The sequence below is a fragment of the Toxorhynchites rutilus genome, chromosome 2 (genome assembly GCF_029784135.1).
Source record: "Toxorhynchites rutilus septentrionalis strain SRP chromosome 2, ASM2978413v1, whole genome shotgun sequence".
In the NCBI taxonomy this organism is placed as follows: Eukaryota; Metazoa; Arthropoda; class Insecta; order Diptera; family Culicidae; genus Toxorhynchites; species Toxorhynchites rutilus.
Genome location: NC_073745.1, coordinates 333951328 through 333967518, shown reverse-complemented (window position 1 = coordinate 333967518; position 16191 = coordinate 333951328). Strand labels below are relative to the sequence as shown.

Genomic DNA, 16191 nt, shown 5'->3' with positions numbered 1-16191 from the left:
GATAAATTATAACACAATAGCATAGAAATATCATTCACACGTGATTAAAAATAAGGTGTGATTACTGACATGTCAAAATGTTATTGAAATTGAATTATTATTAACTCATATCATCAAAGTTTTATACAGCTCCATCGCTTTCGTTTCGTTTAAGGTTTCGTTGAATACGACAATGAGCTGTTATTCTCAGAAGATTCGTGTCAAGATATTTTTGTAAGATGATTTTTTTTTTATCCCATTTATTTATTTAAGGCTCATTAGCATTTTAGCTGTAACAGAGCCGAATTTTAATCGTGTACATGTCACATGGTTATCATATCTATAATTAGCACATTACACAGTTGCCATTCGCCAGTATTCCTTCTATACCATTACACATGGTACATTCACACAGTAGCCATTTAGGCGTAAGAGTTATTCTTTCTGTTCTTCCATTATCCAGTTGGACCGGACAGCGGAGACAGTTGATTGATCATTGTTGAGTTATTTATAGAACACCAGCCCCATGTGTCTTGCAGAGCAGAGCAGTTGTATGGATGAATCGATCTTATTTCGACCGTGGATCGATCTCCATCGCTGATGATTGTTGCGTGGACGTAGCTCTTCTGTAACAACACAAAGATGGTCAATGAGGGCCCTGAGTTTTGAGAACTCACGATCGATCGCTTACTAAGCGAACGCGCAACCAATGTGGCTACGGAGACCCCCTAATAAGATGATTTTGATTTAAATGATTTTTCTGTCTGTCTGTTTACGTTTCGAGAACGCCTAAATGGTCTGACCTGAACGGGTCAAAAAGGTTGCAATCAGATAATTTTGATTTTGTTATAGGTAATTAAAACGACTTCTCCAGCGTTTAAAGATGTTCTCATACGAAGTAAGTTCGGTGTTCTTTGTGAAGTCTCGTCATAATCCAAATACTTTTTTGATACAGGAACATGTGGAATTTTCTCCAATGTATAAAAGTCCAACGCATTTCTCCATCAAATCTAACAGTTGTTGAGTCTTCAAATAAGTGAATTTGTCGCTGATCATAATAATTTCGATTTGTAGTGAAGTAAGTGTACCCCCTCTCAGACTACCATCCCTGAAGACAGTTCTAAGTTTGTTCTCAATCTCAATGAAAATAATTGATTGTTGATTGCATGTAACTCTTACTCTTACTCGACCAGTATTCGAATTATCTTCATACACTCACGAAAATCTATTTATTATAATATAAAATAAAATTATCAGAATAAAACTGTTCTAAATTCCTTGGAGAAAACATGAAACACTATTTAATACGATTTTTGGCGTAGGACTACGTCTTTCGGGAACATATTGGGGTACAAATTGAAAATCGATCGCATCGTGAAAAATGTCCAATTTCAAATGCTTATTGGTCAGTCATTTCATGATGCATTGATGAGATTTTTGCGTCAATCGAGCTCGGTACTTCATAACAATTTTTTGCATTGAATAAAATAATATATGTCATGAAATTAACTATCGAAGAATTGAAAAATCTCAACCCCTATCCTAAAATCGGCATTGCAGATACATGAAAGAAGGCGGAGCTTTTTTCCCACTGACATGGATTCCTAACAGAGATTTCAAATCCAAGGTGTCTGGGGGAAATCAGCATGTAAATACCCTCGTGGTCGATACTTTAACTAACGACGCGCAGTAATGGATAGTGCTCATTGTAACTAGCGTGGGCATTGCTGATTGCATACGTGCTGGCGAATAAGTTGGGGGCGATAAACGAGTGAAATATTCGAAAAAGTCGATGGGTCTGAGTCTAGGGGCTCGGACGGGATCTTGACATAGGACTGTGATTGTGTGTAGTAATTGCATTTAATCCTTTAACGGGTACTGGCAACTATATTGCCACCAACAAAAATATTTTTTTCGCTGCACTTGGAATATTATTTAAATTTTTACTTAGCCAAAATATGCTAAAGGTATCTGGTAATACTCCAATTTTTTTGGGCTGCTGAAAATGTACGATTTTAATTTGGGAATCATTTTGACGTGGGACTACGTCTAACCGGAGTATATGGGGGGTAAAATGAAAACCTAAACATAGAACATGCAGGAAAAAATGAAAGGTTCGTACATGAAAGTATGGGGACTTTTGTTCTCACCGAAATGTGTTCCCTAACACAGACTTCAAAACCAAACAGCGTTGGAGAGATCGACATTGCAAATACATGAAAGTCGGGAGTATTTTAGTTCCGACTGAAATGTGTTTCCCTAACACAGACTTCAAATACATGGAGCTTAGGGAAATTGGCATTGTAAATACATGCAAGTCGGGGGTGTTTTTTGTTCCGACTGAAATATGTTTCCCTAACACAGGCATCAAATCCAAGGAGCGTGGGGAAATTGGCGTTCCAAATACATGTAAGTCGGGGGTATTTTTGCTCCGACTGGAATGTGTTTCCCTAACACAGACTTCAAATCCCTCGAGCGTGGGGAAATCGGCATTGCCAATACATGATAGTCGAGGTTATTTTTGTTCCGACTGAAATGTGTTTCCCCAACACAGACTTTAGAACCGAGGTGTCTGAGGAAATTGGCATTGCAAATTCATGCAACTCGGGGACATCTTGTTCCGACTGAAATGTGTTTGTCTAACACAGACTTCAAAACCAAGATGTCTGGGGAAATCAGCTCAGCAAATAAATGCAAACTGCGAGTACTTTTGTACTCACTTGCCTTCGTGCAAACTAGAATATATTTCCTTAAAACGGTCTTCCGGGAGTATCTCATTACACTTTGGCATCTTCTATCGTGATACGCACTATCCAATGACTAATCACCATCCTTCTATCATTATCAGTCGGTTATGGGCACTGGTGTGGTGAACAAACAATACCTAACAACCAGACCAAACGGCCCTTTCCAGGGCCACCAAATCATCATCGAAGAGTTTAACAATGTAATTTTTCAAACATATCCAAAATCAGTATGCCACAGATAACCTACCGGAATCCTACGTCAACTATGCGGTCGTGTCTCGGACACAACCCTCCTGTGACTTTTTTTCAATTAGCAATAATCGCACCTCGGTATAACCTCATTGGTTACGATATCGCCACTGCGCAAAACTAAATTGGATACATATAATAAACGATAAATTTTATATTCGTTCAAAATTTTTATTTAAAAATGTGTTTATTTCTTTCTTACTCTTAACACTTTATTTGCACCATGTCATATGTCGTATTTTGTATTTGCTAATAAAGAGCCGAATATCCGGCCGCCGGATATTGCCGGTTGATAAAGTGAGGCGAAGTGAAATAGTTGAACCACGGCGTACACTATTCCAGCCCTTCTTGTTTTCTGAAACAAAAAATCCAAACATATTCTGAATCAGTAAAGATGTCGCTATGGCATGAACCTTGGACGAGATAAAAGGAATGTTTGTTGGGCAAAATGGTGGCTGTTTGAAGAAAAAAAATACTGTTTCAAACGTTATTTTTTCCCATTTTTTTTAAATACTAAAATTGAAAAACCATAATTTGTTTATTGATTCCATGCGATAGAGAGATGCATACAGATTGTATTCATATAAATTCGACGTAAACCGGTTCAGTAGAACATGAGATATCGTGTATGCCAGTAAAAAAAAACTAGTTTCGAGAAAAAACGCTTTCGAAGTTAATTGTTATGGCCGGACTAGATTAGGTACCGCATCAATTTATTGGCTGAAACTCGGTAATTTTTATTTCAATTTTCCAGACTATAATACTGCCTTAAGGTTCTATGCATATTCCCAAATTGGAATAGCATGATTTGAAGCTAATGAGTTGGTTGAGTCAATTTATAATGTTTCCAAAAACATATAGAGTTTTTTTTCCGTAAAAACGCTATGCAACACAATAGATACACTTCCAATGACAATCATACTTCAGGATTCATTTCCAGCAGCTCAATAAATTTATTCTTCACTGTTTTTCAGACGATTTTCCATTACTTTTTCAATAGCAAATTTCATTCTTTTTGTTTCGTTCGCCCTATGGCATCCAAGGACTTCAAATCTTTATGGTGATCGTCCTATTAAGATACATAAAAAAAGAGTACCAAAGTCGTGTAAAATGCTAGAAATTTTTATGTTGACATAGGTGAACTGGGGGTAAGCCCGTTTACTAGAAAACTCTAATTAGTTATGTTTTTGAACACGGTACATGTTAGTATTTATTATATTAGATGTTTTAAATCACATCCAACCCACCGTGATCCGTCAAATGTTAAAATATTATTCAAAACAAACGCGAGTGATATGCAACCGGATGAATTTTCCGGTAGTGGAGTTTAAGCTTTTATTGTTGAACGAGGTTTCAAATCCTTTTTCCTTTTTCTGCAGTTTGTCCCCTGGATTGTTAAATATCACTGGGGCTCAAGTTGAGTTAAGTTAAAGCAATAAATTAAAAGAAATAGTCTGTGTACTGTTGAGGTAAGACCGTCACCCTTTGAGTGAAGTAAGCCCGGTATGATTTTGAAGGTTTGTTGAAGGTTATTTGGACATATTTTCCATCTATTTCTGATGCCTCGCAGCTCCCGAAGAAATTGAATCGTGAGAGTTGGTACCAGGAGAACCTCACTCTTGCAAAAGAGGCTATCGCTGGTGGAGTTTCTGCCAAACCTGCTTCCAAGACTTTGGAATCCCTTAGTCTACATTATAGGATCGCGGTTTGTGAAAGATGGTAAGCTCCAAACTAGAACCTGGATTCCATCGAACTAATTGAATTGAGGTGCCGCACTATAGATTTGCTAGAACAAATATCAAAAATTACATACATATAATACATATACTTTTGGATCTATTGTCATTGGCACCCTAAACCATATGTTTTGTCTCGTATTCCTAAAAAGCGATAGAAAAATCCCACAGTGACATTTTGACAAAAAAAATTCAAGATGACAGTAGTTTCATGCAATTTGAAGACATTATACATCTTTTTTTTTTTTTTCAAAACCCCGATTTGCTTTACTCCCTCATCCCCGGTTACAGTGATTCGCTGGGTAATTGTAAAAATATAATTTACTTCAAGCATAAATCCGTGGTAACATAATTCATTTTTCTAACCTGCACTAACAAGTACCTCTTTTGGTGTGGAAACCTGAGTGTACTTGGCTTTAAGCGCGAAATCAAATCAATCGTAAATAGGAAATAGTAATCAAAGAGTGATTCAATAAATTCAATAACACACGTTCTTCTCTTCTTGCTAAACCTCCTAAAATTACTATCAAGGTGGATCAATAAACATTATCGAAGTATATTATGGGCTCTTCTCCATCATTGTTGTTTTGTTCTTGAAATTTCTCTTACCTCCCAAAAATGTCTCTGTAACTACGGAAAATGAATCAATTGCAAAATAAACATTATAATACATGATCAACAACAAAACTATTCGTCGAACTTCCTCCACAAAACCGACACATCCACAACGCGATTTTACAAACGTTTAAAGGCTTGGCTGATCAGTTGAATCATTTCCAACCTTCCCCCTCCACTATCCTTGCTTGCTGAAATTCATTGAACCACATACCACCACCGTCTCAGAACGGGTATGTCTGTTCAAAAACATTTCACGATGATGCCGCGCTGCGCGGAATAACCCGATTTAATTGATACAATCGCCGTTGCAATCCGACCATGCACTCGACAGCATGATCTGCAGTTTTCGAGTTTCACACAAAAACCAACCGCTTGGTGAGAATGCGTAGAAGTCATGCTTCTTTGGGTTCTATCTATAAAATCCAATTTTTACCCCCCATTTGACAGAGTATATCGCGATTGCGCGAGCGAAAAGGTTCATCTAATGAAACACTTGCCCGCGACACTCCTTCTGAAATGTGCAAAAAGGTGCGGGATTGTAGAACCCTACTTTGATTCATCACGCTCATCCAACATGGAAAGCAACATTCCAAACCAATCCCAACTGACTTGCCCTGAGATCTCGAGCTCGGCACTCGGTGTTTAAAGTCGCACTGACATTCAATTCACTAAGTGTGGGATAGGGATCGAGCGGGGTCAACCTTTCCGATTCGAGTGGTAACAGGTGGCGAGAACTTTCGCTTGAGTATCACTCGGTGGAAGACTTGAATGCGCTGGTCCTACTCAAGGCTTGTGTTGACGGCTTCGGCACTTTATTGTACTGATGAGCGTTTCAGAATAACTCATGTTAAGAATTTATTTTGTAAACCACGCCGTGCATCAATTTGTTATCTTCATATCATGAGAAAGCACCAATACTGAGCTCAATCAAAACACAACGAATGATACCACCCCAAGGGGTGCGATTATGCTCGTGCATGATTGATTAGGCTCCTGTTTTGTGCGGCCCCAGTTCCCGGAATGATCGACAGATGAAATATATTCCTCTATTGTGTCTATTTCAAGTACTGCCCAAGCACTGCCGCTCAGAGCCCATCGGTGGCAACAATCGACGTTAAGGTTCACAATTACAGCCCTAATGAAGCCCATTATTCGCTTCGTACGCCCCCTGCAAGTTTTTGCTGCCGCTGCTGTTGCTGTGGCTGCTGCATCGGAGATAAAGGATCAGAAGTAGCTCCAAGTCCACGGCCAAGGTCGCCCCAGCAGAAATCGACATTGTTCGTTAGATCTACGGGTAGCTCTTTTTTTTTTTGCTCGCTAAAAACATGGACAAATAGCGTCGATCAGAGCTGCTCCATAACTTGAGCCGTCTTCTGAGATCAGGCCTCTTTCGGATGCGATCGCTATTCAAAAACCTCGTTGGCGTCCAACAAAAGGCTGTCAGGGGATAAATAGCTGATAAATCTGCAAATATTCGATGCGGACAAAACATTCAACGCGTGAACTATTTTTATCGCTCAGAGGCGAAAAAAAAAGCATCCTCATCCGATCCAAACCGAGATAACCCACGAATGCAGTGGGTGAAGCGAATGTGAGCAACGCGCGGATGTAAACATTTGGTTTTATTGAAGCGCGTAGCTAAATTCTTTCGTGCGTTGCACAAATGCATATCAATTGATGGCCGTTTTTAACGGCTTCGTGGGCTCACTTTGTTGGTGCTCCCGTGGCCGAGTGGTTAGCGTCATAACTAACATGCCGGGTGTTCGGGTTCGATTCCCGTTCTGGTAGGGGGAATTTTTCGTCAAAGAAATTTCCTCCGACTTGCACTGTGATCACGCGTATTCTAGAGCTTGCCACTCAGAATGCATTCAAGGCGTGTTATTTGGCATAGAAATATCAACTAAGTACTAATAAAAATGACGCAAGTAATACTACGTTGAGACGGCGAAGTTCCTCTAGGAACGTTAGTGCCATTGAAGAAGAAGAAGGGCTCACTTTGTACCGAGGAAAAATGCATTGAAAGCGATTTTCTCGGGCATTTGAGGGTACAATTTAATTAAAAGTAATGGAATAACTCGCGTACATCGGTTTCGATCGTTCTCGGTGTGTTTTTTCTTCAGTTTGATTACTATCGCTTAAAAATGTTTCAATGGTTTCTCACTAGATGAATTACATAAAACCTTCTTTCCAACAGTTTTGTACATCAATTTTATGCAACAACGAAAACAAAACTTGTAAACAAGTGCTCAATAGTTATAACTTCACTGTAAATATGCAATTGTTTAGAATGTATCCAAATAAAATCGTCGGTTTGTGATGATGTTGGAATATGATAGAATGCCTATAATCAGACCAATTTAGTAATATTTTTATAATCAAAATGGAATTTAGATATTTATTCATTTTCGTCAAACAAATTAATGTTACAATGTTGCGATTGATAGGAGTGTTGTTTGCATAATTTGTTCTGAACGTTTTGGTTAGAAACAAATTGCGTGTTCTTAGTTGACGCCCAGGTACACAGAAATATAGTTTTTCTAGAATTCAGCTGATTGTACTCGTTGCGAAATTAGATCATTAACAAAAGAAACCATTGAAAAGGGCCTGGCCGGATAAGGGAGTAAAAAGTGCCCCCAAACCAAATCAGCTGCTGTATGGCAAATATTGTATAGGATATTAAATAAGAAATTTTGGCGGTTTTTTTAACCTCTTTATGTTTTTACTTAAAGGGTGTGTCACATCAAATTGCATCACGGAAAAAACGCTGTAGAAATTTAATTTTTAGGAATTATATCTTCAGCTTTCGCTTATAATCAGATAAGAGTGTATAGATCACGTTGGCCATGCTTCACTGTCAATTTTTCGTAAATTTGGAAAAATGTCGTCGAACGAAAAAGAGCGTAGTGAATTAATCCTGCGCACTCATTTCGAGAATCCGGAGTTGTCACATCGGGACATCGGTAAGATGCTGGGAATCGTCCAATCCACGGTCAGCAGAGTACTAAAACGATACTTCGAGAACCTAACCATCGACCGGAAGGTGAAGAACGGCAATAATGGATGCTCTGTCAGTGAAAAAGATTACAAACGCGTAGTTAAGCAGTTTAGACGTGATACGAGAAGTTCGGTCCGGGATGTCGCCAATAAGCTGAATTTGTCAAGTTCATTCGTCCAGCGGACCAAGCAGCGGGAGGGCCTGCGTACATACAAGGTTCAGAAGGCTCCTAACCGCGACGAAAGGCAAAACATGGTAGGGAAGACGCGAGCCCGGAAGCTGTACACCGAAATGCTGACGAAGCCGCATTGCCTGGTAATGGACGACGAAACCTACGTCAAAGCGGACTTTCGTCAGCTGCCGGGCCTGTTGTTCTTCTCCGCAGAGGACAAATTCAGCGTTCCGGAGGAGATTCGCAAGCAGAAACTATTCAAGTTTGCCAAAAAGTACATGGTGTGGCAAGCGATCTGCTCTTGCGGAATGTGGAGCGCCCCCTTCGTGATGACCGGCACGGTAAACGAGCAGGTTTACCTTAAGGAGTGCCTACAGAAGCGCTTACTACCACTATTGAAGCAGCACGAGGGCCCGACCATCTTCTGGCCGGATCTCCCTTCGTGCCACTATTCAAAGGACGTGTTGGAGTGGTACGAAGCCAACGGAGTCACCTTCGTGCCAAAGGAAATGAACCCGCCCAACGCGCCGGAGCTTCGCCCAATAGAGAAATGAAGCAGGCCCTCCGGAAGAACCCAAAAGTTGTCAAATCGGAGGCGGACTTCAAGAGAAAATGGATTTCTGTTAAAAAAAAAACTACAACCTGACGTTGTACAGAACCTTATGGACGGGGTAAAGAGGAAGGTGCGAGCATACGGGCTTGGGCTCGAAGTATGAATAAAAAGAAAATGCCAAAAGTTGTTTAATAGTTTTTATTTTACTGCCTAAATTTTTAAAAGGATCGGTCTACTGGGCGAATTTCTACAGCGTTTTTTCCGTTATGCAATTTGATGTGACACACCCTTTAGAATCTATAGTGAAAAACGTACTTTTTCGTTTATTTCACGCCATCCTCAAAAGCTTCGAAATAAGAATTTGAATAAAGTACTGAATATGCATCTCACTACGGTGTATTAAGAAAAAATATTTTTAAAAATCATCAAAAAGATAAGTACTAAAAAAATATTGAAAATTTGAAAAAAAAATTTTTTTGATTTACAGATTCAGTACTACTCTAACTCATATTTAAATGTGTTCCTACGGCTTTTCTAGATATGTGTAATTTTTTTCAGTGTTGTGCGGTACAAAAAATATTTTTATGCATTTTTCCAAAGGGTCTGGCTGGGTATGGGAGTAAAAAGTCGCTCCAAATCAAATCACCAGCTATATGGAATATATTGTATAGGGCACTAAATATAATATTTTGGCAGTAATACCATATATTTGAGTCCTTATATAGTACACCTTAGGATCTATGGTGAAAAATGCACTTTTTCGTTTTTTTCACGCCATTTTAAATAGCTTTGAGACAAAAATAAGAAAAAATGCTGAAAGCACATCTTACTAAGGTGTAGCAATAAATATCTTCAAACTATTTTGTCATCAAAAAATCTAATGATAAAAAAAATTAAATACGCGGTACAAAAAAAAAATTCTGTCATTTCGAAATTGTGAAGAAAAATATACCTTTGAGATCTACTTCTGCTCTAATTTTTATTTAAATACGTTCGTATGTGCCTTTTTTTCTACATGTGGCGTAATTTTTTTCTCAATTGTTAAGAGCATTGCGAGACACAAAAATAATTTTCTTCAGCATCTGCATTATTATTTTTATTTTCTTGAAATCGATTATTTTATTGTATTCCTGGTTTTCAATTGTACGATCATTCTTCGGCATAAGCTTCGAGTAACCGGTCGTGTGCTGTGAGCGTCTCCGTTGAAGCATTGTTTTCGGTTACCGTTGGCTGTTATTATTTTTCTTTTGTCGCCCGGGCGTGCTTTTTTCGCGCGTTTTCGAATTGTTCGAGATATCGTGGAACGCAGTGTGAACTCGGAATTGGTGAGAAAGGCTGAATCGTCAAAGCCTGGCAAGGCCAGCCGGCTTTCAGTTATCGCCGATTTGTCGCCATCGCAGTCGAAGTCGGACATCGGTGGTCAGTTGCACGCACACAATACCAGCGCGATTCGCTGCTAACTTACAGCAGTGTGAAGGAGAGCATCACTTCTTAGTGGTGTGTGATAGTGCCGAGCGCTCAAGCGCTCCGATTGAGAAGCAAGCAGCGGTTGCCAGTTCATCAGCACTGGGGTGCATTGTGAATGGCAGAAGGAGGGGGAGGATCTCCAGATATGGAGATCTCTGATGATGACTCCCCTCTGGTTGAAAAAAGTTCTAATAAAGGAACAGCGAAGACACTTAAACGCGTTCCTACATCAGAGGATGTTTCGTCCGGGGACGAGTCTGCTAACTCTAGCAAGCCCCCCTCTAAAAAACCTGCAAATATCTCCTCTCCAACCCCCCTCGCTCCTACAACAGCTCAGATTTCGCCTCCCCATCCTGTTGTCCCCGATCCCCTTCAATCCTCGTCATCTCCTTCTCGTCCTGTAGTCTTCTCTCCACGTGTCAAGGTCTATCCTGAAGATGCACCTGGAACTGGTCCGTGGGTTGTTTTCTTCAGGCCTAAGCCAAACGGAAAAGCACTTAATGTTATTCAGATCATGAAAGATCTGGCAAGATACTCCTCCGTGACAGAAATTTCGAAGGTTAGACCGACCAAACTGCGTGTTGTCGTAGCTGATCGGAAAGACGCAAACGGTATTGTCGTCGACCAGAGGTTTACCCTGGAATATCGTGTCTACGTGCCTTCCCATGACGTAGAAATCTCGGGGGTGATAACCGAAACGGGTCTGACGTGCAAATCAATTATGGAAGGAGATGGCAGATTTAAAAAGCTGCCTTTGATTAAGGTTAAAATCTTAGAATGCCGACAACTCGGCAAAGTCTCCCAGGAAGGGAAAGAATCGAAATTTACGCCGTCCGACTCGTTTAGAGTCACTTTTGCTGGCTCCGCCCTCCCTGACTACGTTATGGTGGACAAATTGAGGCTACCGCTGCGACTCTTCGTGCCAAAGCCCATGACTTGCCTGAAATGCAAGTCAGTTGGTCACACAGCAGCTTATTGCGCCAACAAGGAGCGCTGTGCCACTTGCGGAGAGCAATATGTGGACAAATCCTGCAGTGCGATTGAGCAAAAGTGTCCATATTGCGGAGGAACTCCGCACGTGCTCTCGGCTTGTGAAACTTACAAGAGTCGCTGGGAGAAGCAGAAGCGCTCTTTAAAGGAACGCTCGAAGCGCACTTTTGCGGAAATTTTAAAGGGCGCTTCTCCATTGGCCCAACAGCAACAACCTTTAACCGCAAACAATGTCTTCGCTTCGCTGCCAGTTGACGAAATGGAAGCGGATACAGCTAACGAGGGCACACCGTACATCTTCCAAGGGAATCCCCGGCGCAAAAATGTTACCACTCCCAAAGTTCAAGTACAAGCCCCTCCGGTTATACCCTCTGTTAGCATGCCTAAAAAATCGAGTGCAGCGGACAAGCAAAATCAGGTTCCTCCTGGCTTCCGTGGGAATAATTCACCTTCGAACGACCCAGCACTCGAAGGAACATCAAAAACCCCAACTGTCCCTATTTTACCGTCAAGTTCAACTTCCCAATCGGGATTTATAAAGTTGACTGACCTTGTGGCTCAAATCTTCACATGCTTTAATGTTTCCGACTCCATCAGAACCATTGTCATATCAATGCTTCCAGTATTAAAGACAATTTTGCAACAATTGATGCAAACATGGCCCCTCCTTGCAATGATTATCTCTCTTGATGTCTAATTCAAATAGAGAGGTCGGAGATATCACTGTTTTACAGTGGAATTGTCGTAGTCTTATCCCTAAATTGGATACATTCAAATTTTTAATTCATAAGTTCAATTGTGATGTTTTTGCTCTGTCCGAAACTTGGCTTTCTTCGCGAGATGATCTCTCTTTCCACGATTTTAATATTATACGCTTGGACCGTGATGACAGATACGGAGGGGTGCTATTGGGGATCAATAAGTGCCACTCATTTTTTCGAATTGACCTTCCACCTATTGGAGGGATTGAAGCTGTTGCTTGTCATGCAAACATCAGAGGAAAAGACCTCTGTATTGTCAGCTTGTATTGGCCTCCGAGAGCTGCGGTTAGCCGCAAGCAACTTGTTGACATGTGCTCACTCCTTCCTGAGCCACGATTGATCTTGGGAGACTTCAACTCTCACGGAACTGCCTGGGGGGAACAGTACGACGACAATCGTTCACTGTTGATATATGATCTTTGTAACAGCTTCAATATGACACTTTTGAACACTGGGGAAACAACACGTGTACCTAAACCTCCTGCTAACCCAAGTGCTCTTGACCTCTCGCTTTGCTCGAATTCACTATCGTTAGATTGCAAGTGGAATGTAATCCAGGACCCCAACGGTAGTGATCACTTGCCAATCAAAATTTCCATCACCATTGGGTCGAATTCTTCTGAATCTATAAACATGGCATATGACCTCACAAGACACATTGACTGGAAAAAATATGCGGACGCGATTGCTCTAGCCATCAATTCCAGAGATGGTTTACCTCCATTGGAGGAGTATAACTTCCTTTCTCGTTTGATCTATGACAGCGCGGTTCGCGCTCAAACGAAACCCATCCCAGGTTCCACCATTTCCCGAAGGCCTCCCAATCTATGGTGGGATAGCCAATGTTCCAAGCTTTATGTAGAAAAATCGAATGCATTTAAAGCTTTTCGGAAACGTGGAACCCCTGAAAATTTTCAAACGTATTTAGCCCTTGAAGATCAATTTAAAAACTTAATCAAAGGGAAAAAACGTGCTTATTGGCGAAATTTCGTGGGAGGTTTGTCACGAGAAACGTCAATGAAAAAATTATGGAAAGTGGCTCGAAACATGAGAAATCGCTCTTCAACGAATGAAAGCGAAGAATATTCACATCGATGGATTTTTAATTTTGCACGGAAGGTTTGTCCTGATTCCGCTCCTGTGCAAAAAATTGTTCGAGATATACCACAAGATAGGTGCGATCTTGATTCCGAGTTTTCGATGGTAGAATTCTCTCTTGCTCTCCTTTCATGTAACAATTCTGCTCCGGGATCGGATAGAATTAAGTTCAACTTGCTGAAAAACCTCCCTGATGTGGCGAAACATCGCTTGTTGAATTTATTCAATCGGTTTCTGGAGAATAATATTGTTCCAGATGATTGGAGACAAGTACGAGTTATAGCTATTCAAAAGCCCGGAAAACCCGCGTCCGACTTCAATTCGTACCGCCCAATAGCAATGCTGTCTTGTATACGGAAATTGTTGGAGAAAATGATCTTGTTTCGCCTTGATCGATGGGTTGAAACGAATGGCCTACTCTCAGATACACAATATGGGTTCCGCAGGGGCAAGGGGACGAATGATTGTCTTGCGTTGCTTTCTTCAGAAATTCAAATGGCTTACGCCGGAAAAAAACAAATGGCTTCAGTATTCTTGGACATAAAGGGGGCCTTTGATTCTGTTTCAATAGAGGTTTTGTCAGACAAATTACACTCTCGGGGTCTTCCGCCTCTATTGAATAATATTTTATATAACTTGCTTTGTGAGAAGCATTTGAACTTTTCTCACGGAGATTCGGCAGTAAGTCGGGTCTCTTACATGGGCCTCCCCCAGGGCTCATGTTTAAGCCCCCTTTTGTACAACTTCTATGTAAGCGACATCGACAATTGCCTTACACAAAATTGCAGCCTAAGACAACTTGCAGATGATGGAGTGGTGTCTGTCGTAGGATCAAACGAATCCGACCTGCAAGGACCCTTACAAGATACTTTGAACAATTTTTCAACCTGGGCCATTGGGCTAGGGATCGAATTCTCCACGGAGAAAACAGAGATGGTGGTTTTTTCTAGGAAGCATAGACCAGCAAAACCAAAGCTTCAACTTTTGGGTAAACCGATCACTCATGCTATGTCATTCAAGTATCTTGGGGTCTGGTTCGACTCCAAATGTACTTGGGGGGCCCATATTAGGTATCTGAGTAAAAAATGCCAACAAAGAATAAATTTTCTCCGTACAATTACCGGCACCTGGTGGGGAGCCCATCCCGAAGATCTTATAATGTTGTATCGAACAACTATTCTCTCAGTGATGGAGTATGGCAGTTTCTGCTTTCAATCAGTTGCCAAAACACACCTCATTAAACTCGAGCGAATTCAGTATCTTTGTCTCCGTATCGCGTTGGGATGTATGCCCTCAACGCATACCATGAGTCTCGAGGTTTTGGCAGGCCTACTCCCACTAAAAGATCGCTTCAATTTATTATCTCTTCGGTTCTTCATCCGGTGTAAGGTTATGAACCCATTGGTGATCGGAAATTTTGAGCAGCTGATCGAGCTAAATTTTCACTCCGGATTCATGAGTTCATATCATGAATTCATCTCCATGCAGGTTGATCCTTCTTCGTATATTCCCAACCGTGTTTGTTTCCCTGACTACATCAATTCCTCTGTGCATTTTGATCTGTCCATGAAGCAAGATATCCATGGATATTCAGATTACCAACGATCGAGGATCGCTCCAACGATCTTCGATGAAAAGTATGGGGGTATCAATTGTGATAATATGTACTTTACTGATGGGTCCACTATAAATGAGTCCACAGGATTTGGAGTGTTCAACGAATTTTTTAGCACCTCACACAGTCTTCAGAATCCTTGCTCAGTGTATATTGCTGAATTGGCAGCAATTCATTGGGCGCTGGACAGCGTCGCCTCACGACCTGTTGAACACTATTACATTGTAACGGATAGTCTTAGCTCTGTCGAAGCTATCCGTTCAGTGAGGCCGGAAAAGCACTCGCCGTACTTCCTTGAGAGAATACGAGAAAATTTGAGTGCTTTATCCAGACGCTGTTATGTCATTACCTTTGTGTGGGTCCCTTCTCATTGCTCAATTCCGGGTAATGAGAGGGCTGACTCATTAGCAAAGGTAGGTGCGATTGAAGGCGATATTTATCAGCGTCAAATCGCCTTCAATGAATTTTACTCTTTAGTCCGTAAAAATACCATCGCTAACTGGCAACGCAAATGGAACGAAGGTGAATTGGGCCGGTGGCTTCACTCGATTATCCCTAAGGTTAGCCTCAAACCATGGTTCAAAAGTCTGGACTTGAGTCGGGACTTTATTCGCACCTTCTCCCGACTCATGTCCAATCACTGTTCGTTAGACGCGCTACTCTTTCGTTTCAGTCTGGCCGGCAGCAATATCTGCGTTTGTGGCCGAGGCTACCACGACATCGAACACGTTGTTTGGTCGTGTGAGGTGTATCTTGTTGCCAGATCGAATTTAGAGAACTCCCTTCGGGCTAGAGGAAGGCAGCCCAATGTGCCGGTGAGAGATGTGTTGGCTCGGTTAGACCTTGATTACATGTCCCAAATATATGTTTTCCTTAAATCTATCGATGTTCGTGTGTGATTATCCTTATATCCTTATACCCTCCATTTCTTCCTTTATGAGTAATTGGTCCGCTTGCTATAAACAGGAGAATGAAATGTAAATTCACAATAGATGTACGAATAGATTTAAGAATTGAGTGTGTGTGATTATCAACATTGTAATAATTTCCTTATACCCCATCCTTTTCCTGAGAAAAATATGTCACCCTTCTAATCTCGAGTTCACCGCGAGTAATCGGTTTCCCACATTACTAACCATAGATTTAAGAAAATTGTTCATATATATAGTTTTTAAAATATATTTAAGATTTCGGCTCCTTTAAACTTATGC

At 40.9% G+C, this 16191-nt stretch overlaps 1 protein-coding gene and 1 pseudogene across 1 annotated transcript in view; one reads left to right on the top strand and one right to left on the bottom strand.

The window, feature by feature from the left end:
• The window catches only part of LOC129767118 (uncharacterized), a 486003-nt gene that overhangs the window by 57053 nt on the left and 412759 nt on the right, over positions 1-16191 (top strand). The window lies entirely within an intron of this gene.
• LOC129772088 (U4 spliceosomal RNA) lies at positions 2929-3097 on the bottom strand (annotated as a pseudogene).